Raw genomic sequence first — 20,629 nt, forward strand, 5'->3', positions numbered from 1 at the left:
CTACTCTCTTAACCGCCATAACCCATGTCTCGATCCCCACCCCTATCACTTCACGTATGTCTATGCAGTCGCTTCAGTCCCAATGGCCCTGAGAGGTGGGAACCCGCTACCGCCCTGTCCGGTCTCGCCCATATAGTCTGTGGCATATCTGATAACCATTCCTTCACTACCCTTAACTGAGATGCCTCATAGTATCTGCGAAAATGTGGAAACGCCAGGCCTCCACCACGTCGTCGCTAAGGGATTTCATGTTGTAACCTCTCATTTAATATTCTCCAATAGTTGTGGATAGTTCGCCCCATACAAATGCGTGAGCGAGGTCGTTGGTGTAATCCCCAAGTATTTTATCTCTCCTCGTGCCTTTTTCTAAATGAATTTCTTATGCCAGCCTATCCAGGGTGTCCGGTTCCATATTTCGGTTCAGTATCTTTGACTTTTGTCAGTTAATTTTTAATCCTGATACCATTCCAAACTCATCCAATTCTTTCTTAAGTGCTGATGGTGAGTATTCCAGGGTTGATGGGGCCACTAACTTGTCATCTGCAAATGTTATTGTATGTTCCTTTCCCGCCATTGCTATACCCTCCACTTGATCCACCGCTTGGATTTGTGCCAGCATCGGCTCCAAATAGATCGCATACAAGAAAGGCGACAGCGGGCACCCCTGCTTTGCTACCCCTTCCCAAAATCACTGGTTTCGAAAGTGCCCCATTTACTGCAACCCGGATTGTCGGAGACTGATAGTTTTCCCTCACCATTTGAATAAAGCCTGTTCCAAACCCCATATGTTCCATCGTTCTGAATAATTGAGGCCACTCCACCCTATCAAAAGCCTTTTTTGCGTCCAATGACACAAGTATTGCCGGCATCCAATGCTTTTCTGTCTTTTCTATAAGGTAGCACACCTTTCACGCATTGTCAAATGTTTACATTGTCGGTATAAATACCAACTGATCCTGGTTGACCGGTGTCGGCAGTAACCGCGTCATTCTTGACAGCAATTATCGGTGTGTATAACTTCAACGCGATCGGGCGGTAGGAACCTGGGAGCAGCGGGTTATTGCCCTGCTTTGCAAACACTACCAATTGTGCCTCACTCATCGTCTAGGTTATTGCCCCTCTCGCTTTAAAGGTGTTAAATAGTTTCGTCAGTCTGGGTATTAAGATATCCTGTTATTTTTTTTTAATAAAAGCAGTCCAGATATTCATCCGGGACCAGAGCTTTATTTTTCGGCAGGTTTTCGATTTGCATTTCTCAACTCCTCCTCCCGTATATCACCCTCCAGATTTGCTTTGTCTTCCTCCAAAATCCGGGGGAGGCTTAATTTATTAAAATACTCCTCGCCTATCCATTGATGGATCATCGGATGCACATAATGTCTGAAAGTATACCCTCAATATCTCTCCCATGTCCTCCTCTCTTGTCTTCTCCCGCCCCTGCCCATCTTGTAGTTCCATAATTGTTCTCCTGGTCCCTGTTTCTTTAAATTGTTTAGCTAGAAGCTTGTCTGCCTTATTGGCCTGTATATAATATCTGTGTTTTGTGTATATAATCATGATCTTTCTGCCAGTTTATTCAGTAATGTCCCCAATTGCCCCTAAACGTGTCGGAATGCCAGTCGAATTCTGTTTGTCGGGTTCTGTATCATTTCCACTTGTATCACCTTCAGTTTCCCCTCCAATTCCTCATCCCACCTGCTTCTTTGTTTGTCCCTCTCTGCTTTTAGGGCTATTAAGGTCCCCCTTGTCACAGCCTTAAATGCATCCTAAACCGTTTCTGGTGGTGTCTCAGGTGTCGTCATTGAGATATTGTTGCATCCTGTCCCCATTCTATTGGCTGTTACTGGGTCCTGTAGCAGTTACCTCTGGATTCTCAGTTTCCATAGTTCCCCCCCCCCCAATCCCTCCCACCTATGTTGCCCAGTGTGAAAGTTGCCCATACAGGGGTGTGATCCGATAGGGAGATGGATCCCCCTTCTACCTCCTGTGTCTTGCCCACTAGTCCCGGCGATACCCAGATGTAATAGATCCTCGAGTGGGAGGTGTGTACAAGCGAATAATATGTGTACCTCACCTGTTGTCCTCTCCTCTCCATACATCGTTGTGCCAGCGTCCCCATTTTCTTTTTTAGTGCTTTGGAGCGTGCTTGTGCTCCTGAGTATGCCTGCGTGCTCCTATCTATCTTGGGGTCCCAAGCCACGTTGAAATCTCCTGCCATTTATAATTTCCCCTGTAGCGGATCCTTCTAGTCTTAAGAGGACTCTACTCAGGAAGCCTTCCTGTCCCGTATTGGGTGAGTATATAAAGCCATCGTTAGCTTCCGGTTCTTTAGTGTAAGATTTAAAAGACGCATTGCCTCTCCTTATCCACCAAGGATCCTTCCACTCGTGCTGCTACTTTATCTCTTATTGCTATCAACACACCACCATTTTCTCCCCTTCATTGGCTTGATATATCAGGGTATACCCTGTCATTTTCAGTTAACCCTGGTCTGCCCTCCTTCTGTGTGTCTCTTGATACATCAGTATATCAACCTTCATCCCCCGCACATGTTGTTCCACCTTTTTCCTCTTGATGGGAGTATGTTCAAGGTTTTAATTCTTTTGGATTACTAGATCTTGCTTGTCCACCCTGACTCCTGCATCTGCACCATCGATTCCCCCTCACTAATACCCTCCTTTCCCCCATCCCCTTACCCCAACTTTGTTTATTTTAAATCAAGGCAGAATGATAAGTACAGACATCATATGCGGTGGTTATATAGGCATGTTTACCCCCAGTCCTTTATCCCCCCTGCTTCCTCTTGTCCCTCCCCCTGGTCCATCCGTCCCATAGGCCCTGTGAGCGGGCTCCTCCCTCCCGGGCAGTCCGGATTGAGCCTCAGCGACTATGTGTCTTCCTCCGGACTCTCCTGGTTTTTTAAGATCCAGTGGGCTCTGGTGGGTTTGTAGGTCAGGGCGGGGAAGCGCTGGTCGAATTCCAGCACTGGGGCCCAGATGTTCTGGAAGCGATGTAGAGTTCCCGCTTGTGCTGCCGTCACCTTCTCCGCTATCAGAATGTCCCATAGTTTGGTCCACCATTGGGCTATGTGGGGGCCTTCCGGGGTTTTCCAGGTTCGGGCCACCACAGTTTTCCCTGCTAGTAGGCAGTGAGTTAGTAGTTTCGCTCTGGGTCCGGAGCGCGGGTAGGTCCCAGGGATTGGAGCACCCAGCAAGATCAGTTCTGGTTCCAAGGGAATCGTTGTTCCGGTAATTTGTGAGATGGACCCTAGGCAAGCTTTCGAGAATGGTTGGATCTTCGGGCAGTCCCACCACATGTGGAAGAAAGAGCCTGGGTGGCCGCATCCTCTCCAGCAAGAGTGGTCCACCTGGGGGTTCATATGGTGAAGTCTGAGGGGCGAATAGTACCACCGCAGCGTGATCTTATACGCACATTCCCTGTTGGTGATGCAGGTGGACGAGGTATGTGTTCTAGTCCATATGTCATCCCAGGTTTGATCCTCTATCGGGTGACCCAGGTCCGCTTCCCATTGGGCCATGCATCGGGTTCTTGTGGTCAGGAAGTCGCTTAGAAAGCCTCTGTACAGGGTGGATACACTGCCGCGGGTTGGAAGGTCTCCCAGGGTGAGTTCTAGGGCAGTAGGAGGGCGTGTTGCTGCTTGCAAGGTTTGGGGATGCGAGCACCAGTGGCGTAGTTGGATATATGTGAATCTATCCCGTTCCTGGAGTTGGAACTTCTCCTTGCATTGGGCGAATGTGAGAGGTCTCTCCCCCATATACAGCTGGTCTATGGTCTCCAGCCCACTTTTGATCCAGTTACGAAAATTGCGAGGATTCGTACCCGGTGTGAACATTGGGTTATGAAAGACCGGGGAACGTGGGCTCAGTCCTCTTGGCACTCCCTTTCGTTTTAGCGCCCAGTCCCAAGTGCTAAGGGTGTGTTTAGTTGATAGCAGGAGCTCTCCCCAATGGGTCCTGAGGGGGGGCGGGATGTGTGGTAGAAATCGCAGGGGTAGGGGTGCCTGTGATTGTTCCAGCTCCACCCATCTGGGGCGGTTTGTCGTATTTTGCCAGGCCTGGACCCGGGCCAGTTGGGCTGCCACTCTGTAGGCCTGTAGGTCTGGGACCCCCAGCCCTCCCAATTTGGGACTCACCAACATAGTTCTGAGAGGGATTCTCGCTTTCTTACCTCTCCAGATAAAGTTCAGCATTTTCCTCTGGATCCCTCGGAGAGTTGGCGTGGGGATTGTCACTGGTAATGAGGCGCATGTGTATAGGAATCTCGGAAGGAGGTTCATCTTGCATGCAGTGATGTGCCCGAGCAGTGAGATCTCTTGGGTCTCCCATCGCTTCAAGTCGCCTTCCAGTTCTTTGAAGAGTCGGGGAAAGTTGGCTTTGTATGTCTCCCTTGGGTCAGCCGGGATGTAGACCCCCAAATAGGGGATGGCGCTCCTTTCCCATGTTATCGGGCACATCTTAGTCAACGGTTCTCGTTCTGCTGGGGTGAGACCAATACCCAAGGCGGATGATTTATCGAAGTTTATGGTGAGGCCTGAGACTTCACCATAGCTGGTGATTTCGTGTATCGCGTGTTCGAGGGATGAATGGGCCTCTGAAATCGTAAGCAAAATGTCATCCGCGTATAGGGCAAGTTTATGGTGTGTGGGGCCACTTTGTATGCCCTTGATTTGGTCATTCCGCCTAATTTTTTGTGCGAAGGGCTCCATGGTGAGTGCAAAGACCAAGGGCGACAGTGGACAGCCTTGCCGGGTTCCGCATGATAAGGGGATTGGGGCCGAGTTGTGGCCGTTGATCCTCAGGCTTGTTTTAGGGCAATCATAGTTTGCTAGAACCATCGTTTGGAAAGCCGGTCCGAAGCCGAAGGCCCCTAGGGTGTGTCTCATAAACGTCCAATCCACCCTATCAAACGCCTTAGCTGCGTCGAGAGCCACCAAGACTAGTTTTTGGGAGTTCCGGGAGGCGAGGTCCACCAGGTTCAGGGTTCTCCGGATATTATCACCTGCTGTCCGGTGCAGGATAAAACCAGCCTGGTCGGGGTGGATGATCTTCGGCAAGATGCGATTCAAACGGGTTGCCAGAATTTTTGAGTATATGTTCGCATCAATATTTAAGAGTGCGATTGGTCTGTAGGAAGTTATGCTTCTTGGGTCTTTTCCAGGTTTGGGTAGGAGGATGGTGGTTGATTCCTGCATCGATGGGGTCACCGCCCCCGTTTCCCTGAAGGAGCTGAATAGGGTAGTTAGATGGGGGGGGTCAGTTGTGCTCTGAATAGCTTATAAAACCTGGTTGAGAAGCCATCCGGGCCGGGGGCCCGTGTTTTGAGTGATTTGATGGCCTCCTCAATTTCCTCCCCCGTGATGGGCTCCTCCAGTTCGTCTCTCGTTGCGTCGGAGAGCCGGGGCAGTTCTGCCTGCTGCAGGTATTCCTTCTGTTGTGATAGGTTTTGTGGGGTTGCGTTCATGATTTGGGCCAAGTAATCTATTGCGAGGCGTTGCTTCTCGGGCTCTGAGTATAGTGTGACCCCGTTGGCGTCACGCAGGCCCATGATCGCGTTGATGCGTCTCTGCTTGGCTAGTTTGGCCACCAGGAACTTGTTCGCCTTGTTGCCCTTCGCATAATATGACTGTTTGGCCTTCGCCATTAGTTGGGCGGTTTGTTCCGCATAGTGGGCTTCCAGTTTTTTCCGTGCCGTACGGATGATCCGTTGTGTTTTGGGGGACCAGCCTTTCTCCTTATGGAGTGCCTCTGCCTCTCTCAATTCGTCCTCTAGGGCCGTCCGGGTCTGACGTCTATCTCGATGGTAGGCCGCACCTTGGGCTATCAGGGGTGTCTGAGGCTGGGTTTTCCTTAAAGAAGTTACTTATTCTTGTTGCGATCTTGTCTCTGGTGGCCATGTTGTTGAGGATCGGGTCGTACAGCATCCATTTACGCGGGATGTTGGGGTTAGGGTTATGAACCCGGAGTTCCAGGAGAACTGGGGCATGGTCGGAAATCGCTCTTGTGCCGATGGTGACCTTTTTGACTGAGGGGAACATATGCGGGGAGATCAGGAACAGGTCGATCCTTGAGAAGGTGCGATGGACAAAAGAGTAAAAGGAGAAATCTTTTTCGTCAGGGTGAAACACCCGCCATGAGTCTATTATCTCCAGAGTCCTGAAGAATCGAAGGAGGCTGAGTGCTTGGGCGAAGTCGCCTGGAGTCGGGGGGTGTGATCGGTCTTTGGTGGGGTCGGGAACCCTGTTGAAATCCCCACCGACAATTGTTTGACCCTCCACAAAGCTAGCGAGAGATGTGCCCAAGGCGTCATAGAAGTGTGACTGTCCAGTGTTGGGAGCGTATACTGAGATAAGGGTAAATAAGTCTCATCAGGAGGCATTTAATCGCTGTAAATCGGCCTTCTGGGCATATTTTCGTTTCCAGAATCTGTGGGTTCAAGTCTTTCCTGAAGAGAATCGCCGTACCTCCTTTTTTTCTTGTGCCAGAGGCGAAGAATTGGAGCGGGAATAGCTGGGATCGAAGGCGGGATACATCTGCCGGCAGCAGGTGGGTCTCTTGAAGCATAGCTATCGCTGCCTCTTCGTCGCGAAGTTTTAGTAGAATTGCCTTTCGCTTGTTGGGGGAGTTCAGGCCATTAACATTCAGGGAGAGGATCCGAAGCGACTAAAGGTCCTCTGAAGGCTCACTCTCCGTTCCTTTGGTTAGGGGGGTGTCATGGGGTGGAGGTTCAACTGCCATGTCTGTTAGGGAAACTCTTGGTATCATTCTGCACTTGAGGTTTTAACGCGGAGCCTCAACGGGGGACCGCAACTTTAACAGGGAGGTAGACCGACATTGTCAGTACGGTCATACCTAAGGCCAACAGGGCCAACTGTCCCATCACGTATCGAGTACTGTGGGTTCCCAAGGAACAAGAGATGGAAAGTATCCTTGGTGTGGGTATGAACCATGGGTGTGGCCCGCCGCCACCGTGTTCAAAGTTGCAATCTAGGTGGCGGGTCCTGCTTCAAGCAGGGGTATCTGTGTCCCGGCTTACTTGCTGACGGAGCCTGGGACCGTGGAAGCGTCCCCGTTCATCTCTTTCTGTTATTCCGCTGGGTCGACGACCAAGGCGTGCGTTTGGGTTGCGGAGAGGGAAGCGGTCCAGAGACTTCGGTCCCCTCTGGGATTGGCGTGGAAGGATCTCGGGGTGAGGTCAGATGCAAGATTTTCTCAGCGTCTTCCAAGTGGCTGATTCGGCGTAGGGTGCCATTATATGTGAACTGGAGAGCTGTCGGAAACAGCCATCTGTAATGGATCTGTTGCTCCTGGAGGAACAATGTCAGAGGCCGAAGTGCTCTTCTTTTCTGGAGAGTGAGTGGTGAGAAGTCCTGGTAGATTTGAAGTGGAGTGCTCTGAAAAGTGATCTCTTCTCCTTGGCGACTGATCGCTGATATTGCCTCTTTCGTCGTAAAGAAGTGGACCCTGGTAATCGCATCTGGAGGGGGGACCGAATCTGTCCCACAGCGCGGGCGGAGTCTGTGGGTCCGGTCCAGCAGGAGCTGTGATTTGTCCAGATCCGGGAGTAAAGCCTCAAAGAAGCTTCCCACGTAGTCCGCTAGCTTGTTGTCGGGGATAGAAGACGGGATGCCCCGAATGCGGAGGTTATTGCGACGAGCCCTATTTTCAAGGTCTTCATGTTTGAACTCCAGGATCTCGCATTTGTGATGCAGGGAATCAATAGAATTTTGCATTTCCCCCAGTGTGGTAGCGTGATCCTGGGAATGGTCCTCGATCTCTCCGAACCCCTGTTCGAGTTCTGTGACCCTCTGATCCGTTTGGTCAACTTTAGCGGTGAGTTCCGAGAGGCAGGCGCGGAACTCAGATTTGATGTCCGCCATGAAGGCTATCGGGTCTCCTTTGATGGCGAGAGCACCCCTATCCTCTTGTGGCTTCTGCGGGGTCAGTTTAGGAGGATCCTGTTTCTTGGGTTTCTCTGGAGCCGTGAACATGGCGGAGATATCTGTGCCCTTGCTCACCTTCGTCTGCCTCGACATGCTGCTCGTGTCAGGCGGTCTTAATTAAGAGAGTAGCAGCGAGGCCCAGGACGGCGGGAGACTGCAGTTGGAGAGATTCGCCCCCTCGGCCCCCGCTCTGGACTAGATCTGGGTGAGTGGGCAGGGGCGCCCCAGGAAACGTTGGTATGGGGAGAGGGTCTCCGTCGGGGATGATGCAAGATGGCCGCGGGGGTCCCGACTCGTTCTGCGTAGCGGGGGAGGGGTGGAGGCCTGCTCTCTTGGTCCCTCCGGGTGTATGTAAGCCGTAGCCGCCGAGGCAGCAACCCGGAGTGTTCCGGGCCGCCTTGGTCCGAATCGGATGATTCTGTTTTAAGTACCGCTCTCCCTCTCCAGCTCCTCGGTGTTCTAGGGTCCCGCTACCGCCGAGTGCGGCGTGTGCTGCTGGGTTCCGGATTGGCGGCCAACTTGGTTTCTTCGGTCGAAGACGGGGGAGAAGTTCAGCCGCTAAATTCTGGTAGAACGCCTCCTCGGTCGAAGGCTATGTTTAGCCAGGTTGTGCCATGTCGGTTCCGCTTTAGATGGCATTGGCGACGCGGAACCCTGCTTAGAACCGCCGGAATGCGGCGGGCATCCCACGGGCGGCCTCAGAGGAGCGACCGCATCGATGGCGCTCCAAGCCACGCCCCCCCTTACCCCAACTTTCAATGCAAACTCCCAACTCCCCTCTTCTCCCCCAACACCCCTCAGGAGGGGCCAAGTTCCTATGTCAGTTCAGACGTCATGTCTGCCACTCCTTGCCCTCAATCATACCCAGAGTATTAGTCATGGTGATTCCTAAACCCCACTCGAGATTCCAATTCCCACCAGGCTGTTATCTATTTCTAATCGTGTGTGTATTTTCCCCTCATTCATCTGCATATATCCTGGGATTCTCATGTCTTGTGTTCCCCACCACCTTTCTTTGGAACTGTTTTCCATCCTCCCGGCTGTCTGGACCCTTTCTTGCTACCATGTGGTCCTTCTCGTTCACCATCTTCCTCCTGCAGATTAAGGATCCGTTCACCTTCCTCGCACGTCATGACCCTATGTTGGTGTCCTTCCCATGTGAACAAGAATACAAAAGGAAATGTCTGTTTGTATCTGATCTAGTGTGTGATTAAAAGAAATCTCACCAAGTGTTTTATCTCTGTTAGATCCACGTACAGCTAAATTTCTTCCCCATTAATCCATAATTGTCCTGCTGTTCTTGCCTTTCTTAAGATCTGTTCTTTCTGTGCATATGATGTTACCAGGACGTCTCGTGGGCGTGATCATGGGCTCACCTCTCTTGGGGCCCACCCTGTGGTATCTATCCAGCTGCACCTCAATCTCTTGGTCCTCTGCCATTACTTATGCGAATAGTTGCTGGACTGTGCTCTTCAAATCCTTATCTTCCACTGATTCAGAAAGGTTCTTTATTCGGACATTTGATCTCCTTGTCTCCTTGAATGATTTTCCAAGTCCTCACATTGGAGTTCTAAGTTGCAAGATGGGACAAGTGTTCAACTGCTTCATCCGTTTTCTGCGTATCCTCTTCTATATGCTGGACCACCTTTTCCAAGGTGTCCGTCCTTTCCTCCAATTTCGCCACGCCCAGTCTTATTTCCTGGACTGTCTGCTTCATATATCCTCCGTTAGTGTTTCAAACTGTATCTGGAAGGAGGCCAGGAATTGTTCTTGAAATTCCTTAAACCATCCTTGCATGTCTTCCTTGCAGAACACCATGGCCCCCCCTTCCCTGTCTTCCTGTGTCTTTGGTAGTATATTAGGGGTGGGCTTCCTCACTCCTTCTCGGGCGTCCCCCGTTCAGGCTCCACCACTGTTTAAGGTTTTTTGCTGACTTGACCTGGGGGGTTTTCTGTGTCGCACCTGCCCCTTTCGCTCTAGCTTTACACATATGAACTCCACCAATGGATCACTTCTCTCTTCTCCCACTCGCCTGTTCCTATCCGGTGTCTTTTATGGGGGTACTTGCTCCGTTATCTGAGTTTGCCCCCTTGTCCTTTCTTTTGTGGTCCGCACCCATGCTGTTGGCTGAGCGGGTGTTATGCCCCACTGTTCCTCCTCCCCCTCTCTGGTGCCAATCATGTCCCTCATGAACGGTTCCAAACGTTCTGTAGTCTTGGGGTGGGTCGAGGGAGGGAGCTCTTTCCGTGTTGCCCCCCCCCTACCTTTATCGACAAATGTTTTCTTAGGGGTCATCCTTCCCGTTGGGCCTGTCTCATATACCATTTTGTGCCTCTTGCTTGGTCCAAAGCTGATCCGCACCGTTATCTTCTCGGTCCACCTCCTTGTTCGCCAGCCCTGCCGCTTGCACTCCCTTCTCTGTCTTCGTTGCAGTTGCGTCCCGCTTCCTCCGTCTTCTCACTATCGGCCTCCTTCCCTGCTTGATGCTCACTGGTGCGTCCCTCCTCCTTCGTCTCTGCAGGAGCAGCATCATTGCAGGAGCAGCATCCTTCCTAGCCCGACTGCGCAGAGACCTGTTGGGTCCGACGCCGTCCAGACTCGCCTGCTTCAGTGCGTTCTTCCGCTTCCAGCTGCCACATCTATGCGGCGCCCAGCTTGGTGGATTGAGTTTCGGCGTTTCAAATGTTCTCGCCCTTAATGGGAGTCGTTATGTAGTCGCTCCGGTGCCAATTCCTCTGGATTTCCCCATGCCTGACACATGATTAGCCTTTTTATTGTTTGCTTATTTCGCGGCCCGGTGGGGAGAGATGCTTACACACGTCTTCCTCCGCCAGGCGCGATCGTGGAATCCTTCAAAGTTATCATTTTAATGCATGTTAATATGATCCCTTATCTTGTGAGGGTTCTCATCCTCATTAAACAAGCTACAGCAAAATCAGATACAACAGCAAACCTATGAACAAGATTATCATGTAGGCGAAGAGCATGTTGAATATTCAAATAAGTGATGTTTAGTTTAAAAGCATGTGAATCACATATCTTCCAATTTACTTTGCCCTACACACCTCCCGTTCTGCTTTATGGCAGTGGGAAAATCCATTAGTTACTCACTACTTAGAGAGGAGATATAATCAACAGGCATTTGCTTCTCTGGACCTGGCTGGGTCTCTCTTCTCCCCAACCCCTCTTGATTCAAAGCGCAAGCAAGTCTGCTGGCCTTTCGTGTGTCCCATCTGCTATGCTTGGCCGTATATTTATTAACAGTAAAATGGCTGCACTGCACGTGTTCATTTGTCAAATCTGCTTTTGTTTTTTTTAACAGTAGATGGGTGGTGTATCACTTTCTTTATCCAAGGTGGAAATATGTAACATTACAGAATCACATTCTTCTGCAAGCTATCTTAGAAGGCTTTCTGGTATCAAAATCTCTTTAACTGTTACCAAGCACGTTGTAGTGTAACCTATGGGACACTGGTTTGTACATTTGGAAAGTGATGATAGCAAACCTTTTAGTCAACTGGCGACTTCCTGTTCTTGTGTATCGGATAACAATTGGCTGGGCATTGCTGACACTACCAACTGAACTCTCGTGGTCAACTGGCTGACTGAGACAGGACACACGATCTGTCAGCGTTTTGCTTGTTTGTTTTTAAGCCTCAAATAATGGTGACACTTTCTCCTCAATATATTTCATAAACAGTGACCGTATGTTAGTAATAGCAGCTGTCACCCCCTCCCCCTGGAAGATGTAGCTAATCCAGCCTTTTCCTCTTTCTTTGCCCTCGTTCTCCCCAGGTTACGAGGCCGCTGTCTGTTCCTTAGCTCTGGATTCAAGGGACTAATACCCCCAATACAAAGAACTGGCCCTGAAGATGAGGACAGTAACGACTTCAGTCATCGAAACCGGTCGACCTTTTTCCATCTTGTATCTGTTAAAGGAAATAGGATGCATATTGTGAACGAACTCACACCTGGTATTTGGTAACAGGTGTTTGGGGCTCCATAAACGTACTGCTCCTATTCACATCCCTTTTTAACTACCCACTGGCACTTTTATATATGAATGCACTGATAACATATTGCTCTATTGATGAATAAACAATGGCCCTAAGAGCCCTATAACTAAATTCCTCTGAATAATGTTGGATACATTAATAAACTGAGGCAGTGTTGCTTTGCCCACTCCCTGGTTGACCACTTACTTGGTTTCTTATGGTTGTTTGAGATGCCAGATTGATTGCACAATAGAGATGGGGATAGCATTCTCCATCTTTCCTTTTAGATAGGCGGCGCACCACTGCCACCCTAGGGACCGCATTCCCTGGCAAGGACAGGGTGTGATTCTTGTTAGGGGTAGCTTTTACAGCAATTTTGTCAATATTCTCTCTTGCCTAATTTTCTGTACTTTAACTTGGTGTTTCAAAAGTCTGTTTCTTTGCTGAGATAGGAAGCGCACCATTTCCTGGTTCGTAGCCAAGCTGGAGAACATACAAACGGTTTGCAAGTTTTGGGGCCATGTCTCACAGGTGCTTGGTTCGAGCTCTAAGAAGACATGGCACACTTATGCTCTTTGTTAGTGTGTCTTTGAGTGTTTGCCCCATCCTAATAGTGCACAGGTTGTATGGGCTATAAAGGCTATCTTAAATTGTTATGAGTTCCTGGCGCATGTCAGGATATCCGTTTTTGATGGTAATCGCATTCATTTGACAGTAATACACACAAGGACTAAGGTTAGTACAATGATTTTTTGGAATAAAAAAGATGGGAGAACCAGCTTGTTAAGAGGAATGGCGGATGAATCCTTTTAGGTTTTCCTTGATATACGCATTAATGATTTCAGTTTCCCGTGCAGTCAAAACGTACGTTTTGCCACAGGGAATGCTGGCGCCGGGTATCGGGTCAATCCAACAATCATAGTGTCTATCCAGGGGCAGAGTGTTTGCTTCTTTAACATTGAATACGTCCCGAAAGTCCTGATACTCTTCAGGGAGACCTTCCATGTTTGATACAATTCTCTTGATGAGTAGGACATGGCCTCTGGGACTTGGCGAGAGGTTGGACACCGGCAGTATGGATTCCAAATGACAAGATCGAGAACCATGGTTGGAATGAAATCGCGCCTCCCTCCCCCTTCTTGAATCCAATCTTTGTATGGGTTATGTAAATCTAGCTAGAGCATCCCTAAAATAAGTTGGAACAACGGAGCGTTTACGATGTCAAACGCAATTTGGTGATTTTTCCCACGCCATGTGAAACGGTTTGGTGAGTGATGGGGCCAGATGTAAGATCTGATCCGTCTTTAGAATGGATGGGTTCAATGGTCGTTTTTTCCGAGAGTCTGATATGGTGGTGTTAAGCAAATCCTGCCTTTATGAAATTGCCAATCGCCCCACAGTCCAATAACGCCCTGGTCTCGGGAGTCCGCATTGGTCAGAACAATTCCAAGATAAATGTGGATAACTGCTTGCATGGATGGTAGTGTTACTGAACTTGTAAGGGGTGTGGCTTTGGGATTCCAGTCTGTCCACCCCTCTTTACTGAGGACCCTTTTCTTTTCCTGGCCTCTTGGAGGACACTGACAATATGCCCTACAGTGCCACAGTACTAGCATAGGTGATTAACTCTGCAGTTTTCCCTTTCTTCTTGGTTAACCAGTCCTCTCAATCCCCCTAATTGCATGGGTTCTGAGGGAGAAGTGCCGCCTTGGATATCAAGGACACTGCAGGTTGGCGTTTTTCGCAGTTCAAAACGTCGACGTTGGCTTCCTTTTCCTTGTCTTTGCTCTCTCTAATGACAACTAACCCCGTGACTTGTGCAAGAGAACTAGGGGCCACTATCACTTTGGCCACTACATCCTTGATCTTTTCTTTGAGTTCTCTATAGCACACTGTAACTCGCATATTTTCAGCCCAAGACTTTTCAGCCACCAGATACTTAAACTGGGCTTTGTGTGTGATTAAATCACTGCTGCCCTGTTTGATATCCAAGAGCTGGTTCCTTGTAGACCTTCTGCAAATCTTAAGTTTCTACATCAATCAAAAGGCTCCCAAAAACATATCATTCTCTAGTATCCGGTCGTGGTTATTGATCCAAGGGGGAAGCCCATTGCGGGCATGTCCTTCTGGGTTCATTCAAATAAAGGCCACTTTTGTTTTCTCCGTGTGATACAATGGAGGCTGATTCATGAAACGGAGGATTTATTGATCCATGATTTTTGTATTGTGTATTTCACAGGCTTTGGAGGGGACAGTATTTGTGGCCCCACCCCAGGTTCTATTCCAGAATCTCTTGAAGTGGATTGACCTGCGCCATAGTTGTACTGAAAAGGGGCTGAAGGTCATGGCGCCATGTGCACTAGGATCCCACGTCGGAAACCCAAGAACAAGGTGAGGCGGCTTGCTCTGATAGCAGGATAGTGATGAAGTTCTGTAATTCTCCCAATGTATGGACTAACGCTATATTCTCTGCTCTATAGTCTATCAAATCTGCCTGAAGGGATTTCAAGGAAGTGGCAATGTCTACTATAGCCTGTTCCATTCGGCACGGACCCGTTATGGGTCTTTGCAATCTGCTAGAGCTGGCTGACTTGCTTGGTCAGTTGCGGAAATTCGGGTGGCTACAGGGTCAATACAGCAAAACCACCAAAGGGAAATCCCCATGCTGTCCTGTAGTACCCAACCATGTATCCTAGCCTGTGTACGTCCTTGATGGAGTCGATCTTGAGGTATAGCTGTGTGTCGTCGGCAAATTGGTGGATGTTGTGTGTGCCTAGGAGGCTCACTGCGGCTCCATTCATTGATTGAAGATCACTGGGGAGAGGATGGAACCCTGCCGGACTCCACAGGTGATGGGTAGCTTTGGCAATCCAGAGGCGTGCATCTGACAAATGGCTGGCGGTTGGCAAGGTAGGATTTGAACCAACAAGACAAGATTGCTGATCCCCATGTGCTGATGTAGGGTGTCCGTAAACACCTCGTGCTCTACTATGCCGAAATCATCTGAGAGGTTTAGTAGAACCAGGCAGCAGGGGTGGTCATGGTCAAGGAAGAGATTGTTAGTTGCATTGTGTTGATCTTACCTAGGAAGGGAAGATGGGTGATGGGGGCGATGGTTACCTAGGTTGTCGGGATCCAGGATCCAGAGTGGATTCCTTTAGTAGACCAAGGCATAAATTAGTCTTGCAAAATTGATTAGTCGAGACTGCGTAAGAAAAATATTTTGAGCAATTCAACGTATATGATTAGCAAATGTGTATATCCTTCTTTTTGATCCGGGTAAATGCAAGACATGTTCCCCCTATATGGCAGCAGAGGGCCCAGGGATCTTGCAGGCTTGTTTCAACACTGGTGCTATAACGAGGAGGCCTTTTGTTGAACATGTGACAGGACACTGCTACCCTGCAAATTCAACAGGGCTTCCCACTAGTGCCTCGCAAATAGTCAACACATACTTAATTATTGTCAGAACATTTAAATGGCAAGCTCCTTATTAGTGGTGGTTAATTAACAAATCATTGATTCTGAACAGTGTTCACTTTCCCTTCACATGATATGCAGTAGCAAGCATAATTCTGTCAAACAATCACTACAAGAAGGTGACCTTATCATACAATAGCTTTTAATGTGTCTCTAAGACTTTGTACATTTCCCAAACTCAAAGGGTGTTTTTTAACTTCACATTACTTTGTGTGCTTGTAGTTTTCCATTCAAGAATTGGTAAATAAAGCTACGACCATATTTTTTCTCAACATGGATTTATAAATTTTTCAGCTTGCATGACAGTTTATTTGTAAGTTTCAAAGCCTCTCTACAAAACAATATTCCTTAAAACCAAAACTATATCTACCAAATAAATCCGGGAAGATATTTGATTAAGGGCCTTATTTTGCAGAATGGTCTCAACACCCTGCTTCACAATTAACTAAAGTTTGCGATCCTAGGCAAATTATGTTATCTCACTGTGTGCTATCTGCCAGATTTAGAAGTGCCTACAAGCCCTTCAGTTCACATGGGTGTGGTACACAAATAATGGCACTTGTAAATTTGCACATTAAAGTTATTTGTCTCTTGGCTTACCCATAAAAAACGTTTTGTAATGTATCTTGCCATCATCATATTGAGTATCTAAGGCTACATATGAGCACAGTTTCTGTGGTATCACTTTCAGTGATGTCAGTAGATATGCAAATTCGAGGAGGCTTCATGTATTGCACAGACATGCCACTTTTCAATGGAAAGCAAGCTTCACGTTTGTCATGAAAGTTGAATATCAGCATGCATATCAAGTGCCCGTCACATGGTGTGTGCATGTTTAAAAAAAAAAAACCAAACCGCTTATGCTTCGCATGCTTGGTCCAGATTATAGAACCTGGCAATAGATGGGTTAACCATAATCTTAGCTTTTTGTGCGGTTATTGAATTAACATTGTGTTCATATGGTAACATGTACAATACCCACAGCAGCACCATGGCATCGCAGCTTTGCAGGAGCAACGCAGACTTAGCATGCACACAGACATCCGCCTTACATGTGCACACCTAACCTTTCATATGCAGCATAGCTTTTCAGGCACACAAACTATATAGCCTTTCATATGCATGCACACCAAAAAATGCACATGTGCGCACTGTAAAGAACTCATGTTAGCAACAGTAAAGACGGACACAAGTGATCACAGTTCAAGGGTGTTTATTAAACTGCATAGGTAGGTTGGATAACGCCTAATCTAAATCTAAGATGGGAGAAAGCTACGACCATCAAATAATAATAAGGCAGTCCTAGTGGCGTCTTGTCAAATAAAAGGGCCTATGCTAAAATAGAAATCTATTGCCAATCCTTACAACTAAATACAAAAAAAGTGTGGGATAAGGTTCACAAAAAAGTGTTCACAAATGTTAAGTCGGGATGTGTTAGCCGGCGGTCTCCCTTCCCCATGTTTTGAGCACAGGACAAGGTGAAACTCCTGAGCACAACTCTCGAGCCTTCCCAGCATGAGACGACTGTTCTGAGGTATCGGGACCTTCAGTGGTTAAGTCTCTATACTACAAAAAAAATCTCTTGCCTCTGAGGACCTAATGTATGCATGTTGGGTGATGACCTTTCACCCCTGTATACCTCTCTTCCCTGTTCAGATACACAAAAAGGTCTTAGCGATATCAGGCCCTTCGGTAGTTAGGTTTCTTGCTTCCGAGGGCCCGGCAGGTTCAAAATAATAAACAAAAGTTCCTCTCCAATTGTACTTCGGTGATACTTCTTCACCCCTTGGTCCCCTTCTTCCGGGCTCAGACCCCTCTCGAATATCAGCCTCTCTCCGTCTGACTTTTTAAACCGTTCACTGTGGACATCCCTCTGTCGGGTTCACTCTTGTCAATGCACTGTTTCTTGGAACTTTAGGCTTCTCCCCGTTTCATCGGCATCCCTCCGTTGAGTTCACTCTTGCCAATCACAGTCTTTCTCTTAAATTCGCTATGCAGGATTCATTTCCCTTAGCATTTCAATTACTTGCTGGTCAAAGACTTTTAACTGTACTGGGGGTCTTGCTAGATCCCTGCAACCCCACTTTGAACTTTTTTCCATGCAGCTCTCCTAGTGCCTTCCAGTATCAGTAGTTTCAATAAACACCAGATTAACTAGCATCTCTCGAGTGAGCACCCACGTGGTGCCGACCCCTTTGCACCTGTCTTTCCCTTATCAGTCTACAGTTCTTTGAACTTCTCAATTTGCAACTTTGTAACTTTCTTTTAACACAGTTCGGCTTCTGATCGGTTCTCCCCTCGACTAACCGTCTGTGGTAAACCGCTTGGCTTTTCTTGCATCAGGAGTCAAGGACAGTTACAGTAGCAGGCGTCTCTCTGTCCTACTTAGTGTAGGCATGCTGCGTCTACTGTTGATATCTACTGCAACACACTGGCTATTGTTTGCAGTCTTCCAATTCCTTCCACGGAGGTCTCGCGAGTCTGGGTCGTAAAGGGCAAGATCGCTTCTCTTCTTGTCACCCTTTCGGTTCTCGCCACTTTTCTCCTCTTGAACTGCAGTGTCTTGATAGCTGTGTAATCGTGCAGTCCGCCTTGCTCGTATTGTGCTCTCATGCTTCACCTTTTATCCCTGTGGGGAAGGGAAAGGGCCTTCAGGTGTGTGTGATTATGGTCAATTGCCTGACTTTGCCTGACCCTTGCGTTGTGACATGTCAGTTAAACAACTCTGGTGTTAGTCCGTTGTCTTTCGCTGTGTGCAAAAGTGTTTGTGTCGGAAAAGGGGGTGGAGGTAGTGTCTGTGTATCCTACGTGGTAGGATGGCGTAAAGGGTTTACAAGAAGGGTGATACCGCGTCTCGACCTCCGGTGGCCTACCTCCACTCCCCGAAGACCCCCTCACCCAGGTGAGCCTCCCCGACCCTCAGGAACTGGATACAATAGCGACGGCCATGTCCTGGCCACCAGGATAACAGATCCCCGGGGACTAGTAAGTGAGACACCTTAGGTTTCTCGCAACACTCAGCCTTTTACATCCTTTCAGATGCATGCACACAATAGCCTTTTACATGCGCACATGAAAGCCTGTCGTATTTAAGGCCATTGCAGTCTGAGTGGAATATAGAGCTCCGCAAAGGTTGGCCAGTGAGGCAGTGAATTTCAAGACAATTGATTTAGGAAGCAACATGTATGAGAAAAATGTTTAGAACAAGAGACTCTCGGAAGAGATGAAGGGAGATGGGCAAGAGAAAGTTATAGGGTCTGGTGGACACATGAAAGAAAAGTCAACAAAAAAAGTGTAGACCATCAATGAGTTCAAATGTGAGCACCAAAATGAGATCGAAAAATGCTAGAGAATCGAAGTGGAAGAAATGACCGATCAGAGAGAAGGGCTAACTCATGCAGTACCATCCTGACTTCCTCCCAATATTTACAGTGCAAGACAGACAAGCTAGACACCCAAGGGTTAAACGCCCTATACAAATGTTAAAACAAATAAAGCTCCCACAGTCACCCTTCCCTTTCCATCAGCCAAAGTGCTCATTAAAAGTAAACCTTGAGGTCAGCCTGCAGCCTGGATCTCTTTGTATAGGCCCTGTACTGTCCTGGAGCTTGGTGCAAAGAATAAACCTGCTAATCTTCTCTGAAATTACATTACTGTTAGCGCAACATGATTTATAAAATGAAAAGAAATTCATCATTATTGTCTAGTGAATTACAATGCAATACCGGTTATTTTATGCTTTGGTAGATGGCGGATTTGTCCTGTTTGCACCTTCGATGGGAAGGTGCCTTGAGTTGGGGAGCTGTTTGACCTCCAGGTAGGGAAGGAAAGCTTCTGCAGGGAGGGTCTTGAGGATGTTGTCTGTATATAATGTGGCTTTGAGGGCAGCCAGGGTTTCTACCAAGTCCTTTGTCGAGAGTGTCTTGAATGTTGTGCAAGGTGTGGAGATTTCACGAGGGACGCAAGGTGGGCCTCTGGATGTAGAGCTGTTGTCTTATGTGCTGGCGAATCTTGCTGATTTTGTCAATTAAGGTGTTGATGGCAGTGGATTTTTCGATGGAGTGTGGTATGGCATGGTCGGGTAGCGGGTTGACTCGGTGCTTGACTGCTTTGAAGAGGGCTCTGCTTTTGTTGGAATTCGGTTAGTCGGGGGGCCTTGGCTGTGTTGATTAGTTGTCGGCGGGTTAATCAAAGTTCCTTAATTAGCGCCAGGTCGGATGCAGTCATGGAGTAAGTAGTGCCAAGTTTTCTCTTGTTTCCTGATGACTCTTTGGCTCAGGTTGAGTTCTTGCGTGTAAGTGTGCTGATGGTTTCGGTTTGCAGGTGCGTTGCTTCAGAGGTGCTTATCGGTCGAGGGAGGCCGAGAGGTTGGCATTGAGTGCTTAAAGTAGAGTTGCAGTTTGTTATGTCCATGTAAGGTGGTGGTTGGGGAGGTCTTCCGTGATGGCTTCCATCAGGAAGTTCTTGAAGGACCTGAAGGTTTGTCTTATGTGTTTCTGTTGGGAGTGCTTGATTGGGGTGTTGTGCAGGATGTTGAAAGGCACAGGCGGATATGTGGTCAGACGGGTCACGCAGGAGAGGATTAGGTCGAAGATGTTCCCTTTCTCGTGTGTTGGGTCTTTTGTGTGCTGTGTGAGGCTGAGGCTGTCGAAGGCAGAGGAGAGCTTCCTTAATCGGTTTGGTGGCCTTGTTGCCTGGGAGGTTGAAGTCGCCTAGGAAGATGTTGTTAGCATGCATGCGGGACATGGTGATGACCAGGTCAATGAAGTCTCTGGTGCAGGCGGTGTTGGGTTTGGGTGGTCTGTAGATGAGATGGAAGGTGACAGTTGATCAGGGAAAGCTGGAAATGGCAGAGAGTACTTCAAAGGAACCAATGTTGTCGGCATCAAGTCTGGTGCAGGGCTACCGGATAGCAAGAAATTTGAGATGTTTTTCCATGCATCAAAGATTGGATTAAACTCCTTCCATCTCCCAGTGGAAACTCATTCACTCTCACCTTTTCTTTGGATCGTTAACTTAGTGCGAAATGCCTTTGTGTTGAATGTTCAGGAATTGCATTACCCTGTGACTCCCACCTTTTTAGTTGTGCTTGGTGATCCGAGCTCTGTGTGCTCGTTCAATTATATGGTCCTGTGCGTTTGATATTTGCAGGTCTTCTTGCATCATTTTATCTAGAAATCCCTTAAAGTCTGCA

The 20,629-nt window shown here is 48.2% G+C and overlaps 1 protein-coding gene across 3 annotated transcripts in view; it reads left to right on the forward strand.

The window, feature by feature from the left end:
• Window positions 1–20,629, forward strand: part of GABPB2 (GA binding protein transcription factor subunit beta 2) — a 515,551-nt gene that overhangs the window by 144,909 nt on the left and 350,013 nt on the right. The window contains exon 2 of one of the 3 annotated variants that reach the window (XM_069649776.1): window positions 14,195–14,346. The exons of the other annotated variants lie outside the window; for them this stretch is intronic. The gene's annotated coding sequence lies outside the window, so the exon portion shown is untranslated. The remainder of the gene's footprint in view (window positions 1–14,194; window positions 14,347–20,629) is intronic. 3 annotated transcript variants of the gene reach the window in all.

Source organism: Ambystoma mexicanum, chromosome 1p (genome assembly GCF_040938575.1).
Source record: "Ambystoma mexicanum isolate Mex_15411 chromosome 1p, UKY_AmexF1_1, whole genome shotgun sequence".
Lineage (NCBI taxonomy): Eukaryota > Metazoa > Chordata > Amphibia > Caudata > Ambystomatidae > Ambystoma > Ambystoma mexicanum.